The following is a 16,889-nucleotide window of genomic DNA, read 5'->3' as shown; positions in this document are numbered from 1 at the left end:
ATTGGTGTTGTATTTCTTAGTTTAGCAATTCCCAATGAGAATGCATACTCCTCTCCCACTTCCTCTGCTCACTCTAAACAATCATAACAAAGTCTATATTATAACTAGAAAGGGACTCACACCACAGATCTGGGATCTAAATTTCCCAAAACGTGGGAATATTCAGACCTGGGGTTTTGGTTCTGTCCATCTCTGACTGATTAAATGATCCCAACTCCCCTTTAACTTACACTGGGTGTAAACAAGGACTAATTGCATTGAAGTCTGTGGGCCTAGTTTTAAAATTGGTATGAGAGCAAAATCAGGCCCAATATCTCTCCTCAGCTCAAGGAGAGAAGTAGGCACAAGGAAGGACATCAAAATGAGCTTTTAGGGCTTTGTATTGTCTTTTACAACCAGTTATCTTTGCCTGTAAGATTTGTGCTCGTATGCATAACTGAAAAGTAGCTGATTTTAAGCCAGTGATCCATCCCCATGATTTTGTGCTGTGCATATGCATAAAGTAGTAATACTGTTTTTGAAAGCATTAAGGGACCAGTAGAGATTCTATTCTCTTTCTGAGTAAAATGTGCAGTAAATTGACTTCAATGTAGAGATGTTCCACTATAATAAAAATGCATCTGATCATATTCTGTAATTCATAATGAATCTAAAGACTTCACAAAAATATTTGTATTTGAATTTCGTATTAGTTCTAGCTTTGTATGTTGCCATGTTGTCCTGTATTTATCCAATTACAAAAATACTGAAGGACCAGTTCCTGAGAGATTAATATCTTCAACTCCCATTGAATTCATCACTTCAGGATTTCACTTCTAAAATATGCTTGTGATCTCAATCTCTAAAAGAAATAACAGTACTAAGTTTAAAAGGTAGATGTAATAAAATGTAAAGGACTTGTGTGCTAAAAAACAAGTTTGTTGCGTCCATGTTTGTTGCATCCATGTTTTTGTTTAGGGTCTTAATGGGATTTCAGCTGGTTAACTAAATTGTGGTTATCAGAAGGCATGAAATACATAATGCAGTCTTAACAAATAATTAAACAAGTTTTGTCTGGGGAGTCTTTACGTTCTAAATTTTTTTAGATTTACTATGATTTGCCTCAGGTCTGTAAAATTCGTATGATTACCCAAGCTAACTGGTCCCTACAAGGAATTGCCTTGAGATTTCACAGCTCAATTGCTTTGCAGAGCTCTGCTTATGTTTTAGCATAGATTTTTGGCAAGCTAATCGATTTCATTGACTTTCATTACCACAGTGGTCACTACAGTGGTACTATCAGAGCTTTATGTTACTATTGTGTAACTTTGCTTTTACCTTATGCTAAGAATAATACCTTTTATACAAAAAATTATTGGTGTCTCAACATAAAATGCATAAAGTCTGTTGCTGAGTTTGGATTTCCAAGTGACGTGACCATGTGTTTTAGTGACCAATAGAATTCTGTCCACTATGGTGAGTGTTATGAGGAGTACACATGCTTTGTGATTCATCTCTTGTGCAGAGGCTCGTGGTTCTGTAGGCCATGTTTTCATTGTACATAATTTCAGTGAGAATTTAATCTCCTTATTTTCTCCAAATTTGTTAGATATTTATATTATTCTGTTATGAAAGGTGCCTCTGTCAGTGAAATAGTTAAATTGCAAACCACAAAGATGATCCTGTGAAGTACTTGCTTAATGAGCAGACCTGTGCATTGACTGTCAATTGATGAACAGTTTAAATGTTGTTCCCATAGATTAGTAACTAATACTTTCTTTATCAGGTGGCTTCTCGCCACCTGGCTACTCTTCTATGTGTTGGGGAGGGGCGTGGAGATGGGGAGTGGGTCCTGTTTTATTAAAAGTTAGAATTATTTTGTTAATCATGTTAAAATTAAACAGCAGTGATAACCGAGTCTTTTTTCCCCATGAAGGACATAATGATGTCATTACTAAAATAAAAATATTTTCTGTACTGTAAGCTTTCAGTAGCCCTGAGTCTTCCTTAGATGATTTAATATCCTTTAAAGGCAGAAGCACATTAAAACTGCATCTGATAATTGTTTAAGAAACTGTTCAGTGTGAGTAGTTGCATTAGAAATGTTCATAATCTGCTTTTAATAGAACCAGTATGACTAAAAATGTCATCGATATAGGGTGTAAACCTCTAGATGTTAACTTAGTAATATCTAGTTAAAATTCAGATGACCGTGTTTCCATTATTTGAACTGCTTGCATATATTTGTAACAGATATACTAAAATAAACAACAGCTTTTAATTTCAAACTCTAATTGCCAATCTGGCCAGAGACTAATATTGTTGTAGTGAAGAAACTGAACCATTAGCAGATTGGTGGAATATAATCTGTGTAACACCAAGAGTAGGAATAAGGTTTAGGATTCTTCATGCTGAGAATTTTTACAGACATATTTTTGTGGTTTTGAAATTAATGTTACATTAATTTTAATGTGTACAATACAAATTGGAATGGTCACGGCATGAAATTTACTGGTTAGTTTTTCACCCAGCATCTAGGTTTTAACCTTCATAGGTACAGCATCCCTGACACTGATAGTATATATGAAAAGTAACCACAGTGAAACACTTGAAAGAAAGAAATCTCCAATACTGATGTGATCCTTTACTGTTGTCTGTTTTGTTGCTGCCTTCCAGTGTTCAGATGTAAAATAATATAATCATGGAGATTTAAAAAATGGATCTTTTTCAAACTTCCAGATCTCAGAGCCTAATGAGTTAAATTTCTCTCTGTTATGCTTACACAGAATTTAAGCTGTTTAGACATACAAGGTCGAATTAAACTGCTTCACTGCCTATTCTGGCTCCTCTGGCAGAGAGTGGATCCGCAGTTCCACTGGGACAGACCTCTTGGGAGACATTGACACAAGCTGAGAATTTGTTTCTTGCTTTGCAGAATGCAAAGATGCTCTATTTTGTCATGGTTCTCCACCCCCTGCAAATCCAGGCTAACCACAATCCGAGTTCCCCCTTTATTATTGGAGCTCTCTGTAGTATTATATTAAATAGAGACGCTGAGGTCACAGGAGAGGATTTTTATTTGAGTGATACAGACGCAAGACGGAAACCCCACTGCATGAAGCAGCAAGATGCAAGGTCCAAGGCAGTCTCTTTGACTTTGGTGCTTGATGTGTATTATCCTTTGTCCTATTTGTCTGCTACATTTTCTTGCCGTCTCCAATTGAAATGTGTCAAGTGGTAGGGGTTTGGGAATATTAAATGGTGAGAGCCACTGTTTGCCAACTATAATAATAGTTCACAAAATGCTAAGAGCTTCAAAGCCGGAGCAAGGTGTGTGTTCCCCTACCTCCAGTACTTTACAGCAAGTTACTGGGAAGGAAATCTGCTTGGTAATAATCTCATTACCATGTTTTATAGGTAGGTATAATTATAATCTCTTTGTTGGGACTATATTTGGGCTGTATAATAGAAAAGTTAACAAGCCGTGGTAGTTGTAAGCAATCCTGTAAGGCTGAAGCACCTTGTGCATCTTCTGAAAATTCTTTAACTACTAATCCCTGGCAAGGTGTTTTATTAGCTGAAGCTGTGGTATTTTTCTAGAACAAAGAAATGGTTTGGACACAGTGATATTTCTTCAACCCTTTTCTCCCCTTATCTGTCATGAAAGTTATAGGACGCAATACCTATCCCCAGGCAGCCAAATACTATTGCATAACAGTCCCTCCCCAAACATTTAGGCTCAGCGGCTTTACACTATTCACTATGAAGTTTTAATTAGGAAAACCTGGAAACTCACTATTTGCATGAATCCTCTCTCAGGGAGGTGGGAAAGCAGGCTCTCTGATCCCTCCAGATCTGTGGGTAGCATTACAGTTCAGGGTAACATGTCTAATTGCAGTGGAAAGCTTACCTTACGCTGCCTTAAAAATAACTAAAAGTCTGTGCAATTCCTTTGCGATGCATTTCTCTCCGTTCACTTCTGCAAGCTTGCAGTGAAACGATCCACGGGTGTAGAGCATCTGCTGCAAGATATACCGGCTGGAAATGTTCTTTTGCTTTCCGGAGACTTGATCACCACCACCCCTTTAGCTATCACACTGAGACATTTATTCAGCTGTGACCAAGAGAGCGTTCGCCTCTAGGCAGCGGCGGCGGCGGCAGCCACGCACTCCTGAAATGTCCTCATTTACTGCAATTGTCTTCACTGAGATCTGGAATCCAACAGGGGGAAGGGGGCGGAGGGGGAGTCGTTTCAGCAGACACCGTTTCCAGTCTGGGTTCCGGAGCTGGTCAGGATGAAGCAGTCTCTGTAATGCTCCTGTCTTGCAGGCAGATGATTTGATGAAGCTGGATTCCCTGCTACTTTTGGAAATGCATGAGCAATGGGGGAGAGCGTGGCGTGTGATGTGGTGCTAGGGAGAGCTCCGTGTGTGTATCTCGCAGGCAGGCGGTGGGAAGAAGGAGGCAGCAGCAGCCGCCACTGGCGCCGGTTCCCCACTAGGGAGAGTTCTCGTGTTCGCTCACTCTGATGTGGACGGACTGTGACAAGGAACTTGTTGAGTTTAACGTGCAGATCTTAAAATAATGGTTGATGATTATTCTGGGTCCAGTGACGGAGGAGGGGGGTGGAGCCGTGACTCTGGCTTCTGATTCACACAAGGGGGGAAATCATCGTCTGACAGAGGAAGAATTTTTTCACGTATTTTGGAATTTTATGTACATTTTCTTTATTACTAGGCTACATCTGAGCCATGAGTCTGTCTCTCTTTCAGTGTGTAAACAAAGCTGCAAGACAACACCGGAGACTGTACTAGTGTGTTGAGTTGAATTAGCATCTTTTTGGCTTTTGTGTGAGTGTGTACACAAGTATAGTGTAACACAGTGGTTGTCAAGCGGGGGACCGTGAGTCGGTTTCAGGGGGTCTGCAAAGCAGGGCCCCCGAGTGCTGATACTCCACAGCTAAAGCTTGGAGCCCCCACTCTGCTGGGCTAAAGACTGGAGCCCCAAGGCCCCCTGCCCCGCAGAGGCAGAAGCCCCATGGGGCTAGAAGCCCTGAGCCACCCCCACCCCCAGGCTCCACAGGGCTACCTATAGGGCTAATGCCTGCAGCTCTGAGCCCACTTACCTCCTGGGGCTAAAGCCTGGAGCTCCCCTGCCCCACGGGGTTAAAGCCCCAAGACCCGAATCTCGCACCCCATGGGGCTGGTGCCCGGAGCACTGAGCCCCAAGCCCCTGGTGCAGAAACCCTGAGTGCCCTCACTTGTGGGGCAGAAACCCTGGTGCTCCACAAGACAGAATTCCTGAGTCTCCATGACTCATGGGGCTAAAGCCCAGAGCACCAAGCTACCCCACCCTGCAGGTCAGAAGCTCCTAGTTCCAGCCTCTGCGTGGTTAAAGCCCAGAATCCTCCTGTCCCATAGGGCTAATGCTCAGAGCCCCGAATCCCCCATCCCACCAAGCTAAAGCCAAGCGTAGAGAGCCCCTTCACCCCATGGGGCTAAAGCCTGGAGCCCCTGCAGCTGAAGCCCTGACACCCTCACCCCCCAGCGGCTGAAGCCCTGAGCCCGAGGCTGCCCCACTCTGTAGCTGAAGCCCCAAGGCCTCCCTGCTGGGTCCTGGAGTTTTTAATAGCGTGTTGGGGGGCCTCAGAAAGAGAGAGGTTGAGAATCCCTTGGTATAACCTATATAATAGCAGCTTGTGGTTCTGGGGATACAAGCAAGGAAAACAACAAAATATACAAGTGAAATATAACTAAAGATCTACAACCTTGGAAAGCTTCCCATGACCAAACAAGCATAGCAAATTTAAAAGTGCAGAGAAATGAAATGAAAACAAACAAAATGTGGCTTGGATATTTTGATCTTTTAAATTGATGAGAAAATACAGTGAAAATCATAGAAAATTTGCAGTTACGTATTATATTATTTTTATTTAGATACTTTAAATTCATCTATAATTTTTGGTATCTATTTAACCAGTTTTTGTTAAAGCATAGGCATGCAGTGATATACTGAATAAAAATGGATAATTTACATGCAAGCATTGCAACAGTATGTGGAACTATTGAGAAATTACTGAATCACTAGGATCAAATCACAGCCATTCTTCCTTTATGTTTTTTCTGGTATGTACTGCAGAGTAGGTGATGTTGGTGCATTTGGGAATTCAGTGGAGTGTTTGTCTCAAAGCTGTTAGTTGGGAAAGGATGTTCAAGATGTAGAATAAACACACAGGTTTTTACTTGCTTCTGATCCCTAAGGAGCAAGGGTCTAGGTTGAAACTGAAGTAGTTTGACAAAGCAATGTGGAAAACCCCACCTTGTGCTGCTTTTCCTAGAATTTCCATCACTGTCACCTCCTCTCCCCTGGGCCCCCAACAGCATTTCAAAGAAGAGGACAGAGATTTTGTGATTGTCTGCTCCCCAGCCATTGGAATGTACTAATGTTTAACTAAATCTGTCTGGCAGGCAGGACAGAGCTCTTGAGAATGTATCTGATCTGAGTGTTGGCTGCTGGGAACCCAGATCCTTGGGCTGAGTTTTCCAGTATTTAACAATTATGTTTAAAGTGATCTGAAAGTGGGTGGGGTGAGGGGGGTTGGGCAGTTCATCATCCCTACAACTGCCTACCCTTGCCCAGCAATTAATTCTGCCCCCTCCAGACCCTGATCAGTTCTGCCCTGTCACCTGTTCTGCCTCCTCCAACCTCTGCTGCACCTCCTGAGCTCTTCATTCTCCTCTCCCAGGAATGGCGGGGGGGGGGGCGGTTTCAGTGGGGTACCCTATGTCCCTTCACAGGTTGGGTGTTAAAGGGGGCAGGGAGAGCAGCAGAAGAACCAACCCTTACTCACAGGAGGAAAGGGGGAGTGGGGAGCTGGGCTGTCCTGAGATGCTGGGTTCCTTCTGCTCCCCCCTCTCCCTGCATCTTCCCTCCTGTGAGAATGATGTCAGGGAAGGGGGGGAAGAGCTCTGTCTCTTTCTTGCAGCAACCCTGATTAACTGCTCTTCAGGATGCAGGCAAGTGGGGAAAGCAGCCAATGAGAGGTAGATTCCCCTAGGTGATACTAAAAATGTGCACCCCTCAGCAACCTGTCTTGTTTTTTAGAAATGGTATTTCCTGTGTCTGTGGCTTGTTCTGGTGAAGCACACTTTAAGCACCGTCTCCTATATAGCCTCCTGTTTTAGGACACATCTTCTCCACAATGGAATATTTGCATCTCACAATTGGAGCCTGTCTGCAGGATTCCCCACCTCCTCAGTGACACTGTAGTATCTCATTTCTTGATATTACTGGCTCATTCCCTCACCACTTTTCATGCCTTCTGCTGCACCAAAAAAATAATTCAACACCATCAAACTATTGATCCTTAAACTAAATGTAAATGGACCCCCAGTTAAGGTGGAGAAACATTTTGATAGTTTGAATTGTGCTGGAAAAGCCCCTGTAGAAAAATCCCTCCTGATCAGGTGCATGTACTTCTGTTGTACCGGGATAGTGGCTGGAAATCCTATTGTGCATTTTCTGTCCACTGCTGCGGCATCTTTTCACATTTAGTGCTTTGATGACATTGTTAAGAGATGGCAACACTAAGAAAGCTTGTGGTCTGACAGTGTTTTTCACAGTTTAATTTCCAAAGAAATGGGTGGGAAGAATTTCCATTGTCCAAAATGTCTTCTAATTTTTCTTTTTCAGCGATGGCAGTCTGTTTCCCCACCAGGATCTCTCCTCATTGTTTCTGTGTGTACCAAAGCAAAGTTGTGCCCAGATGTGCTCTACATGCAACATTATGTAATATGATGATCAAATCTTTATCTATAAGTTAAGGCCCATGAATTAAATTATAGAACTTTGTGACAGCAGCAGCTGCACCAACAATAATAGAAGCAAAGCCCTCTTCACACATATAAGATGTGAACTGCACAAACAACATCACAGAAACGTAATTTTTGGTGCTGAAGGAAAATATTATTGTCATATAACCTAAAGCCCTCAAAATAAATTATAGAACCGTCGAACAAAAGTAGCAGTTGGAAACAGCATACTTGTCTTCCTCTCAATCACATTTAGCGGCTGTTCCCCCAGTGTTGAGTACTCTTAAGAAGTATTACTCATTACTAGCCTGTGGAGCAACTGCCCTTTTCTGAAGAAGTTCATGGGAATAAGCAGGGATTTCCCACTACAGATCATGGACCAGATTCTCTGTTGCCCTGGACATAGCGTCGTCATTAGCACCAGTATAAAGTAGGTATAAAATGCTACTAAATAAAAATAGGAGCATTTTTAATCTCCCTTTGCAAGTGTAAGTGACAACAAGTAAATGACAACAGAGTAAGCAATCCTCATTGCTGCAAAATACATGTTAAAATAAAAATGTTGCTCCCATCATTCAGTTTGCAAATATTTTGTCCTGGGAGAGACATTAATGAGTATAACTGTTGTGTAATGATATGCAACAACAACAACAAAAAATCACAATGACATTTGAGAGCGATAAATACAAATAGTTCTGATATTAACTTAGAAAGCAGATAGGACAATAAAACTTTGTGAACCTTGACTCTGTCCTGAGGAGTCTCACAGGAAAATCAGTCTTGCCCCTTCCCTTCCCTTTCTTTTTTTTTTTTTTTTTCTTATATCTGCACGCATGTTGATGGATCATGTATGGATATCAGTCTTCATTAGAGATGGGGGAAATTTTTTGTGCAAAAATGTTTTTTGGGTTTTTTTTTCTTTGTGGGGGGCAGATTTGGGCTCATTGGTCAAATTTGCTGAACTCTTTCAGTTGGGAAACCCCACCAGAAACCATTATAATTTTTTATTTGAAATGCATTTTTGTGTAGAATTTTACTGCAATTTAATATTTTGAAGAGATTTAAAAACATGTAAATAAAATGTTTAGTTTCAGGTCAAACAGTTTCACTTGAAATTATTTTTTTCTAAATAAAACCTTCAGTTACCAAAACAAAAAATCAATTATTTACATAGCTCTGGTTCTGATTTAGAGTTCAGAGTACACAGACAAAATAGCAGCTTTTGTTAGGGATGCATAAGGTACCATGATATTCCCAGTTGTTCTTTTAGAGTAGCAACCGTGTTAGTCTGTATCCGCAAAAGGAGTACTTGTGGCACCTTAGAGACTTAGAGTCTCTAAGGTGCCACAAGTACTCCTTTTCTTTTTCCAGTTGTTTTTGGCATCCCGTGGTTGTGTTGTGAGAGATGTCATCTTAACTCCCCATTTCCTGATTTTCTAATGTTTGTGTTGTTTTATTTGTAATGCTAACGTTCTTATGAGAACATTTCAAATCAGCATTTCCTGATTTGCAAGTTTGTTTTTTGGAAATTGAACTCGTGTTCTGGAATGTAATGGGGGGCACAGAGTACTGATGAGTGCCTGCAACCATAACTCCATGTTAACAAAACTTTTTGCTTGTGAATTTCCCTTGTTCTTTGAGTTATATTGGATCCCAGTTTAAGTGCACATGTGCTTTTGAACAAGGCCAGTTTTGTTTTTAATTGCAGTATCCTTTAGGGTTATGCAGGCATCCTGTGTCTCCTTGTGCTCCTATATTAGGACACAAAATACAGGGCAGCTGCGAGCCTTCCTAGTTTCTCTCCTACTAGCAGCAAGACAGAACCTGGCAAGCATCCAACCTACTAGTTTTTTGCTCAGCAAACTTCTTTGAAGCATTCCAAAGTCTTCAGAGCAACTCCTATCTATTATATTCAACTACCACAAACTGATCCAACCCATCTGGACTGAACTCTCCTTGTCAGACCCTCCTCCTATGCCCCTCCCCCCCATACAGATTCCCTGTACAGGGCTAATTATTATGGCAGATGTTAGGCTTGTCCATCCTGCAATCCCCCTGAAGGATTGACACAGGTGTCTCTTGGCCTCAGAGAACTGAATATACTGAGCAGATTCTTGGTATACTTGTTCTTCTACACTAGAACATGCGAGCTATGAACCATGAGGCCAAAACGTCGTCATCTAGAGTATTCCGTCAGTGAGGGATTCCTCTCATAGACTTGTTTGTTGCAGATGACAACACGAAGTGTTCGAATGTCTGCGCCAGGGAGGCGTGAGCTTGGGCTCCCTGCCAGGTGTCTTTCTCCTTTGGTGGTCTTGCAGGCTCCTATATGCTTTCCCACTGATTCCCCTAATCCACAGAATAGTATCCAAGATCAGATGAGACATGGCTTCCATGATTATAATAGCCCTGTATGGCCAGTTTTGGATGTTAGACTTATTACTGACGTCCTTCCGTAGGTGCCATGTCTTGCCTGGATATATCATCTCAGAACCAAGGTCAGATACTACACCCAGACCAACAATCATTGCCACTGAGGATCTGGATCATAGAATCATAGAATATCAGGGTTGGAAGAGACCTCAGGAGGTCATCTAGTCCAACCCCCTGCTCAAAGGCAGGTCCAATCCCCAATTAAATCATCCCAGCCAGGGCTTTGTCAAGCCTGACCTTAAAAACTTCTAAGGAAGGAGATTCCACCACCTCCCTAGGCAACGCATTCCAGTGTTTTACCACCCTCCTAGTGAAAAAGTTTTTCCTAATATCCAACCTAAACCTCCCCCACTGCAACTTGAGACCATTACTCCTTGTCCTGTCTTCTTCTACCACTGAGAATAGTCTAGAACCATCCTCTCTGGAACCACCTCGCAGGTAGTTGAAAGTAGCTATCAAATCCCCCCTCATTCTTCTCTTCTGCAGAATAAACAATCCCTGTTCCCTCAGCCTCTCCTCATAAGTCGTGTTCCAGACCCCTAATCATTTTTGTTCCCCTTCGCTGGACTCTTTCCAATTTATTCACATCCTTCTTGTAGTGTGAAGCCCAAAACTGGACACAGTACTCCAGATGAGGCCTCACCTATGTCGAATAGAGGAGGACGATCATGTCCCTCGATCTGCTCGCTATGCCCCTACTTATACATCCCAAAATGCCATTGGCCTTCTTGGCAACAAGGGCACACTGCTGACTCATATCCAGCTTCTCGTCCACTGTCACCCCTAGGTCCTTTTCCGCAGAACTGCTGCCTAGCCATTCGGTCCCTAGTCTGTAGCTGTGCATTGGGTTCTTCCGTCCTAAGTGCAGGACCCTGCACTTATCCTTATTGAACCTCATCAGATTTCTTTTGGCCCAATCCTCCAATTTGTCTATGTCCCTCTGTATTCTATCCCTGCCCTCCAGCGTATCTACCACTCCTCCCAGTTTAGATATCATCTGCAAATTTGTTGAGAGTGCAATCCACACCATCCTCCAGATCATTTATGAAGATATTGAACAAAACCGGCCCCAGGACCGACCCCGGGGCACTCCACTTGACACCAGCTGCCAACTAGACATGGAGCCATTGATCACTACCTGTTGAGCCCGACAATCTAGCCAACTTTCTACCCACCTTATAGTGCATTCATCCAGCCCATACTTCTTTAACTTGCTGACAAGAATACTGTGGGAGACCGTGTCAAAAGCTTTGCTAAAGTCAAGAAACAATACATCCATTGCTTTCCCTTCATCCACAGAACCAGTAATCTCATCATAGAAGGCGATTAGATTAGTCAGGCATGACCTTCCCTTGGTGAATCCATGCTGACTGTTCCTGATCACTTTCCTCTCATGTAAGTGCTTCAGGATTGATTCTTTGAGGACCTGCTCCATGATTTTTCCGGGGACTGAAGTGAGGCTGACTGGCCTGTAGGATCCTCCTTCTTCCCTTTTTTAAAGATTGGCACTACATTAGCCTTTTTCCAGTCATCTGGGACTTCCCCCGTTCGCCACGAGTTTTCAAAGATAATGGCCAATGGCTCTGCAATCACAGCCGCCAGTTCCTTTAGCACTCTCGGATGCAACTCGTCCGGCCCCATGGACTTGTGCATGTCCAGCTTTTCTAAATAGTCCCTAACCACCTCTTTCTCCACAGAGGGCTGGCCATCTATTCCCCATGTTGTGATGCCCAGCGCAGCAGTCTGGGAGCTGACCTTGTTAGTGAAGACAGAGGCCAAAAAAACATTGAGTACATTAGCTTTTTCCACATCCTCTGTCACTAGGTTGCCTCCCTCATTCAGTAAGAGGCCCACACTTTCCTTGGCTTTCTTCTTGTTGCCAACATACCTGAAGAAACCCTTCTTGTTACTCTTAACATCTCTCACTAGCTGCAGCTCCAGGTGCGATTTGGCCCTCCTGATTTGATTCCTACATGCCCGAGCAATATTTTTATACTCTTCCTTGGTCATATGTCCAACCTTCCACTTCTTGTAAGCTTCTTTTTTTATGTTTAAGATCCGCTAGGATTTCACCTTTAAGCCAAGCTGGTCGCCTGCCATATTTACTATTCTTTCGACACATCGGGATGGTTTGTCCTTGTAACCTCAACAGGGATTCCTTGAAATACAGCCAGCTCTCCTGGACTCCTTTCCCCTTCATGTTAGTCCCCCAGGGGATCCTACCCATCCGTTCCCTGAGGGAGTCGACGTCTGCTTTCCTGAAGTCCAGGGTCCGTATCCTGCTGCTTACCTTTCTTCCCTGTGTCAGGATCCTGAACTCAACCAACTCATGGTCACTGCCTCCCAGATTCCCATCCACTTTTGCTTCCCCCACTAATTCTTCCCGGTTTGTGAGCAGCAGGTCAAGAAAAGCTCCCCCCCTAGTTGGCTCCTCTAGCACTTGCACCAGGAAATTGTCCCCTACGCTTTCCAAAAACTTCCTGGATTGTCTATGCACCGCTGTATTGCTCTCCCAGCAGATATCAGGAAAATTAAAGTCACCCATGAGAACCAGGGCGTGCGATCTAGTAGTTTCCGCGAGCTGCCGAAAGAAAGCCTCATCCACCTCATCCCCCTGGTCCGGTGGTCTATAGCAGACTCCCACCACCACATCACTCTTATTGCTCACACTTCTGAACTTAATCCAGAGACACTCAGGTTTTTCTGCAGTTTCGTACCGGAGCTCTGAGCAGTCATACTGCTCCCTTACATACAGTGCTACTCCCCCATCTTTTCTGCCCTGCCTGTACTTCCTGAACAGTTTATAACCATCCATGACAGTACTCCAGTCATGTGAGTTATCCCACCAAGTCTCTGTTATTCCAATCACGTCATAATTCCTTGACATCACCAGGACCTCCAGTTCTCCCTGCTTGTTTCCAAGGCTTTGTGCATTCGTATATAAGCACTTGAGATAACCTGCTGATCGCCCCTCATTCTCAGTATGAAGCAGGAGCCCTCCCCTCACAGACATTTCTGCCTGTGCTTCCTCCCGGTATCCCGCTTTCCCACTTACCTCAGGGCTTTGGTCTCCTTCCCCCAGTGAACCTAGTTTAAAGCCTTCCTCACCAGGTTAGCCAGCCTGCTCGCAAAGATGCTCTTCCCTCTCTTCGTAAGGTGGAGCCCGTCTCTGCCTAGCACTGCTCCTTCATGGAACACCATCCCATGGTCAAAGAATCCAAAGCCTTCTCTCCGACCCCACCTGCGTAGCCATTCGTTGACTTCCACGATTCGACGGTCCCTACCCAGGCCTTTTCCTTCCACGGGGAGGATGGACGAGAACACCACTTGCGCCTCAAACTCCTTTATCCTTCTTCCCAGAGCCACGTAGTCCGCAGTGATCCGCTCAAGGTCATTCTTGGCAGTATCATTGGTGCCCACGTGGAGAAGCAGGAAGGGGTAGCGATCCGAGGGCTTGATGAGTCTCGGCAGTCTCTCCGTCACATTGCGAATCTTAGCCCCCGGCAAGCAGCAGACTTCTCAGTTTTCCCAGTCAGGGCGGCAGATAGATGACTCAGTCCCCCGGAGTAGAGAGTCCCCGACCACCACCACCCACCTCCTTCTTTTGGGAGTGGTGGTCGTGGAACCCCCCATCTCAGGACAGTGCATCTCATGCCTTCCAACCAGCGGAATCTCCTTCTGCTTTCTCCCCCCCAGACATATCATCTGGTCCACTCTCCGCAACGGTACCTGTGGAGAGAACATGAAAGCGGTTAGTTACCTGTGTCTGCGTTGCTGGAACCCGGACATTCCCCCTTCTTCTTCTGGAGGTCACATGTTGCCAAGCTTCTTCACTGGCCTCTTGGCTCCGCTGTGCAACCTGCTCTAAATCTTTAGAGCTTTGTGCCCATAGAAGCATATCCTGACTTTTGTCCAGAAAATCCTCAGATTCTCGTATGCAACGCAGGGTCGTTATCTGTTGCTCCAGACCTTCAATCTTCTCTTCCAATATGGAGACCAGCTTGCACTTTGTACAGACAAAGTCGCTTCTGTCCTGTGGAAGAAAGACAAACATGGCACATCCAGTGCACGTCACAACAGCTGAACCCCCCTCTTCCATATCACCTTCTTACTATGAGCTTCCTCAGAGAAGTTGGCAAGATGTAAGCGTCACTGGGCTCACTCCAGGCGAACTCCCAGGCAAACTCCTGCTATGTGTTGCTCTGCTGTCCCCCGCTGCTCAGCTGGTTCGCGAAGCTCTGGCTATTTTTAAACAGCCAGGCTTACCTGAAACAAACAGACAGACAGCCCCAGTGCTCGCCCCCTGCAGGCTACCAGCCAATCAGGCACTCGCTCAGGCTCTCACACTGCCCTCCCAGCAAACACACACTCGGATGCTTACTCAGCAAACACGCACTCGGATACTCACCAATCCCAGGCAAACTCCTGCTGTGTGCTGCTCTGCTGTCCCCTGCCGCTCTGCTGTCCCCTGCCGCTCTGCTGTCCCCTGCCGCTCAGCTGGTTCGCGGCCGCTCAGCTGGTTCGCGGCCGCTCAGCTGGTTCGCGAAGCTCTGGCTATTTTTAAACAGCCAGGCTTCCCTGAAACAAACAAACAGACAGCCCCAGTGCCCGCCCCCTGCAGGATGTTGGCTGGCTATGCATTACAGACAGAGACTGTTTCCTAAAAGTTCAGGAATTTCTCATACAAAGCAGGAAACCTTCCACCAGAAAAACTTATTCATTGAAATGGAAGATTCTCCATATAGACAGCTCAACATTATATTGACCCTGTGCAGGTCCTAATACAGAAGATCTTAGACTATATGCTGCTCCTGAAACATGTAGCGCTAACATTTAACTCTGTTAAGGTCCACCTGATATGTGTATGGCATGCTCCAGTAGAGGTGTAGTTGGTCTTCTTAAGACCTTGTGTTTTCCACATTCTTTAAGGGCCTCCTTCATATTTGCTTTCCAGTCAGAGGCCTGACTCCTCTGTGGGGCCTGAACACTATCTTTCTAAAGGAAAGCCTCATGGAGCCTCCCTGTGAACCATGGTCAGAGTGCTCAATGCAGCACTTTTCCATCAAGATGGTCTTCTTTGTGGCCATTACATCAGCACAGAGAGTAGGTGCACTGCAAGCCCTCATGCCTGTTCTGTCTTACATGTTTGTCCTTAGGGACAACATAGTTCTCAGATCACATTCCAAGTTCATTCATAAGGTAGTCTTAGAATTCCACTTAAACCTTACCAGTCTTCTTCTCAAAACCACATTTAACACCAGGAGAAAAAAAAGTTTCATACTTTGGAAACCCCCCAAGCTTCAACAGCACCAAGTCATTTAGGCCATCTCCCTGCATCTTTGTGGCCAAATTCAGCATATCAACAGGCCAACCTGTTGCAGAAAATCTTTAAGTGGATCACATAGCATATTTCCATCTTCTATCAAATGGCTGGCAAGCCTCTCACTCTGAACAGGGAGGTGCTTTCCACAAGGGTACAGGCATCCTCTTCTGCCTGCTTCAGGAATATGCCAGTTTCTGAGGTCTGCAAGGTAGCTATGTGAAGCAACCCATTAACTTTTGTTAATGATTATTGTGCTTGTGACAATGACTGTAACGGATAGTGGTGATAAGTTATAGAAAATTGAAAACCATGTAGTTGAGTACATGCATTTTCTAGATCCATTAAATATTGCTGTATATAGGATTGGGTACAGTGTAGTGGTTCTCAAACTTTTGTATTGGTGACCCCTTTCTTATATAAGGGGTGCACCCCCCCTTATAAATGACCAACTTTTTTTATATTTAATGCTATTCTAAATGCTGGAGGTGAAGGGGCGTTTGGGGGTGGAGGCTGACAGTTTGTGATTCCCCAATATAATAACCTCATGACCCCCTGTGGGATCACGATCCCCAGTTTGAGAACTCCTGGTATAGTGGTTACAAGTGACGCAGTATGATGTGACAATTGTATTGCCAAAATCTTGAAGTGAATTAATGTTTCTGGTACTAAAAGAGCTAAATGAGACTGACAAGAGTAGGTAACTGCACACTTTGCAACCATAAGTGCCCCAAAACCCTGACTAGAGCCTTGGAAAATGATCTTCAAAGCTCGGACCATGGATGCACATCCCACATGCAATTATGTTATGACTGTATAAAGAGAAAATTACCTCTTACCTAATCCAACCAATAATGTTACAATAAGACAGATTTTTGGGGGTGTGATGTCTGTGGCCAGACCTAACTCAAGTGGCGCCCAAAGGGAAAATTTATGATGATCTAATTCTTTAATCCTGATAGCATAGCTATGTATAATTCCAAAAATGGCCCCATCTCCTCTCTGAGAGAATCTAATTCTCAGCGATTTGATTACATTACATATTCATCCAATCAAAAAAAAAATACTGTGAGACTATGGTGATCAGTCAGAGTAGGCATAATAAATAGCAAATATATAGCGTAAACTTAGTTCCTGCATAATTCAAAATCCTTTCAAAATTACACTGCAAACAAAATTTCAAGTTGATATAAATCAAAGTTCCTGAACAGTTTGTGAGGGGGGAAATTTGTCAAATTTTGTCAACATTTTTTATGAAGTATGTGTCAAGCTCTCCTCATAATGCAAATTGTGGAGACACCAAAATTAATTTCACAAGTCTATATTCAGTTTGTCTAACACATGTT

The 16,889-nt window shown here is 43.9% G+C and overlaps 2 protein-coding genes across 6 annotated transcripts in view; one reads left to right on the top strand and one right to left on the bottom strand.

Annotated features, from left to right (window-relative positions):
- INSYN2A (inhibitory synaptic factor 2A) overlaps positions 1–4,414 on the bottom strand; it is an 81,451-nt gene extending 77,037 nt beyond the window's left edge. For 2 of the 3 annotated variants that reach the window (XM_073354953.2, XM_073354955.2), the window contains exon 1: positions 3,890–4,414. The gene's annotated coding sequence lies outside the window, so the exon portion shown is untranslated. Of the gene's footprint in view, positions 1–3,775; positions 3,853–3,889 lie in introns of those variants that run through there. The other variant, XM_073354954.2, reaches the window with a different exon arrangement.
- Positions 1–16,889, top strand: part of DOCK1 (dedicator of cytokinesis 1) — a 551,011-nt gene that overhangs the window by 244,659 nt on the left and 289,463 nt on the right. The gene's annotated exons all lie outside the window — the stretch shown is intronic.

Source organism: Lepidochelys kempii, chromosome 7 (genome assembly GCF_965140285.1).
Source record: "Lepidochelys kempii isolate rLepKem1 chromosome 7, rLepKem1.hap1, whole genome shotgun sequence".
NCBI lineage: Eukaryota > Metazoa > Chordata > Testudines > Cheloniidae > Lepidochelys > Lepidochelys kempii.
The sequence above is the reverse complement of the archived record's forward strand: the minus strand, read 5'-3'. Positions and strand labels throughout refer to the sequence as shown.